General features: G+C 49.3%; 1 pseudogene; it reads right to left on the minus strand.

Moving 5' to 3' along the window:
• Window positions 1–907: 907 nt before the first annotated feature.
• Window positions 908–1800, minus strand: LOC144245254 (uncharacterized; annotated as a pseudogene).
• Between the last annotated feature and the right edge of the window lie 2223 nt (window positions 1801–4023).

A 4023-nucleotide genomic window follows, 5' to 3' on the forward strand; every position in this document is an offset into this window, starting at 1 on the left:
AGAAGTTTCATGAAGTCTGTAAACCAAAGAAAAATTTAAAAAGTAGGCCAGTATTTTTTTTTTTAATAACAGAAGAACTAATGTTAAGTGTTAGGACATTCTTTTTTTAACTTTTTTAAAACGTTTTATTTATGAGAGAGAACGAGGCAGCCTGAGCAGGGGCGGGTCAGGGAGAGGAAGACAAAGAATCCAAAGCAGGCTCCAGGCTCTGAGCTGGCTGTCAGCACAGAGCCCAACACGGAGCTCAAACCCATGAACCGTGAGATCATGACCTGAGCTGAAGTCAGATACTTAACCGACTGAGCCACCCAGGCACCCCAAGGACATTCTTGATAAGGATGAGATAAAATAGTACCAGGATTAGTTAGGCACATTAGAACTATGGTTTATACTTTGAAGAAAACACGCTACAGCAAAAAAGGTATAAGAGAAAAATCTGTCCAAGATGAGAGACTGAATTTACCTCAACAGTATTTTCAGCAAACTGGTGGGAAGTGTTTTGTCCTGTTCTGAAGCCAGCTCCTTCTCTTCTGTGGCTGGAGCCAGCATCTCTCTCTCTCTCTTTCTCCACCCCCCTCCTCCCCCCAACAGGATTTCCTCTTTAAAAGGCTGATGTGTTCGGGAAACAAAGTTCGCTGACTATTCAAGGACCCAAGCCCCAGAACAGATAAAGTGAGCAAATACAAGGTGTCAGGTAGTCAGGAGTGGAACATGTTAGCTTCTGAAAGTCATCCCCTTGTGTTGATCGCTCATCTGAGCACCAAGTTTACAAAAAGGACACCAGGAGGCTAACTTGAAACTGGCTTCTAGCCAGCTAGTAGAGAGGAAGGCTATGAAGATGTATAGATTTTTCTTCTCAGCGACAGGAAGTTACGCTGTGTGCGCTGATGCCGGCACTAATGAAAGCTCAAATGTTACTCTTTAGTGTGAAGCACTGATGCCTGATGAGAGCTGAACTCTGACTGAAGGCTCCCACAGTCATTACACTTGTAAGGCTTCTCCCTCTGTGAGTTCTCTGGTGAGTAATGAGGGAGGAGCTGCGACCCAAGCCTTTTCCGCACTCTTTACACTCCTGGGGCTTTTCTCCAGTGTGGGTTCTCTGGTGTTCAGTAAGGGACGAGCTTCTATTGAACCCCTTCCCACAGCCGCCACACTTGTAGGGGCTCTCCTCAGGGTGCTCTGTGAGGGAGGACACCCAGCTTAAAGTCCTCCCGCAGCCACCACAAGTGTACGGACTCTCGCCAGTGTAGACGATTTGATGCTGGATTATGGTTGAATGGTCGCTGAAGGCTTTCCCACATTCTTTACAATTGTAAGGTTTCTCTCCAGTGTGAGTTCTCTGATGTTCCAGAAGGTGTGTGCTTCAGCCAAAAGTGTTCCCACATTCATTGCATTCAATAAGCTTTTCTCCACCATGAATTCTACTGTGGACCATCAGGTCTGACTGGTGACTGAAGGCTTTCCCACATTCATTTCATTTACAGGATTTCTTCTGTGGGAAGAGTTTTTAGTGTTTAATTTAGTCTGAAATATCTTAGAAGTTTTTCCTAGATGTGGGGAATCTAGCTCCCTTTGGAATTTTCTGCTATGAACTTCTGAGCTTAGACTAAATTCACTAGATTCAGGACCTCTCTCCCTCGTGAAAACTTCCTTGAGGGTCATCGATACTTTTCTGATCACTGTTTTCTCAAAAGATGTCTTCCATATAGGACATTTTGTCTGCCTCGACAACTGGCCCTCACTTCTACAGGCTTCTTCACGCATAGGACCTTGGGCAGTATTCCCTCTGAGACCTTCCATTGGTGACCCTGAAAACTCTAATTCTTCAGAAATGGTCTGATTGGTATTGATGCCTTGGCTCAGTCAAATCTCCCTATATGTAAGACATTTAAAGCGTAAATGTCACCTGCCTCACCTGCCTCTAGTGTGGAGACCAAGTAAAAGCAGCCAGCAGGAAAAAAAAAAAAAAAGACAACAAATTTGCAATTCACGCATAGTAGCAGCTTTCTATGGGGAGAAAATAAAAAGGGACAGTTGAAGGGAAGTGACCAGGGGCAGAAGAGGTAACAGGCAGAGATCTTCAAAGAGGCATGGTGAGCACAGAGACAGCAAGTAATACCGGGAGAGGGACCAGGTACTATGCTGACCCCAAAAAAATGGAAACAAGCAGGTACTCCAGCAGAGAGCAGCGGAGTCGAAAGTAAAATGAGCTATTAGTGGCTGCCTCCGATCAGCGATGGTAAATGGGAGGAAGGGAAGGGTGGGAACAGACTCAAGTGTAGAAAAGATCCCCTTTGAAAAAGCAGAAAGTGAAGAGTGACGCTATCAAGCTTGGGTGCAATCATTTCCTCGGCCTTGAGAGCGACCAGGATTGAAGAAATGCCACTACAGCACCGCCACTGCCACGGGTCCCCCACACCCTCTAACTAGGTCAGGCGTTCTCCTAAGCGGGTCTACTACCCGAGGCCATCAGAGTTCATCCGAGGCTATCGGAGCTCACCTCAGAGTTCAGCCAGGCCAGCTCATATGTGACAAACAGAAAGCAGACTGGGCACCTTAAGCCACCAAGTGAATTACAAGAGCTTAGACTAGAACTGACGTCTCCTGAGTGTCACATTGGTGGTGATACTTTTCAAGGATATTACTCACCGCGACAGGGATGTTGGGTCCCTGAAGATCCAGCAGCTGACCCCGCTGCACCACCACGGGGCTGTGCATCCCTGGGCGGGTCCCTCACCTGGAAAATCTGGCCCCACACTGGATAATGGCGTAACTACTACCCACTTGTCTTTACTCACAAAGCTTCTGTGAATGCTACACGTTCAAAGATAGCAAAGCATTTGTGAAAGGAATACCAGACACAATACAAGCAGACGCTAGTGCTGTGCATACCTCAAATGAAGTGATTTTAAAACCGTGCTGGTGCACACTCACGGGAAGTTGCTCTCGGAGAACCGGTGAGGTCCACTTCAGCAGCTGCTGTCCGAGAGCCTGGACAGATCTCGGCTTTCCAGCATGCACACGAAGGCCTGGGCTGGGTGACGCAAGTTTCACGGGGGATCCCCCAGATATATTTCAGAGAGGGCAGGAGGTCACTGGATCTCCCCAAGGTTAGGGCCATTCCCTTACCCAGGTTCCCTCCAAAGGATTTCTCCACCAGAGTGTGGAAAGTCACCTCCCGTTTTCTCCTTTCCTCCTCCTCCTTTCCTTACCTGGATCGCCTCCCTGCTGCGTGGAGACTGCATCCCTTCCCAGTCCGCTCCCAAGCGCCGCGGTCACCCGGGCTGCAGCACCAGCACCCCGATCTTCCCAGCGCGTCCACCTCCTGCTACCCTGACCGGCTCAAATTCTTCCGCCCATGCCTCTTCTTGAAATCAACATGGAATCCAGCAAGAAGCCTCCCTTAGTGCTGCTCCCTTCGGTATTAAGAATTTATCTCATTCAGAAGGAAGCAGTTCGGAAGGTTCTGGAACAGCTCTTCTCCGGGCGCTCTGTTTCCTGCTACTTCAGCGGGACCGCTTGCTTGAGCCTCAGCCAGCGCGCGAAGGGATCGCAAGGGGCCTGGGCGGCCCCACTTCAGTCCCAGAACGGAGAGGTCTAGAGACCGGCTACAAGGCGGTCTCGAGGCAACAGCATTCGGGGAAATCGACTCAAAATTGTAACAGATCACACACTGCGATACACAGAATTTGTCAATACCTCCACCGAGGAGTAAACTACTATATTCAAGTACCAACTGTGGTCAGAATCATAAAACAAGGGTTACTGCTCACAAACTCTGAAACGTCAAGGAAGGTGGTTCATCTCTGTGCCTCAGATTCCTCACCTGCAACATGGGGGGGGAGGGGGGGGAACAGTACATGTCAAGGGGTTAATGCGAGGATGAGTCGGTCCAGGTAGAAACGCTGGGACCAGTGACCGGCACACGGCAAGCACTGGGGACACCCCGGTCTCCCGGTTGAGCCGAGGGGGACGGACCGCAACTCGGGTCCTGAGCAGGTCGCGGAGATGCACCCCGAGGCC

This window comes from Crocuta crocuta, unplaced genomic scaffold (assembly GCF_008692635.1).
Source record: "Crocuta crocuta isolate KB4526 unplaced genomic scaffold, BGI_CrCroc_1.0 scaffold1097, whole genome shotgun sequence".
Lineage (NCBI taxonomy): Eukaryota > Metazoa > Chordata > Mammalia > Carnivora > Hyaenidae > Crocuta > Crocuta crocuta.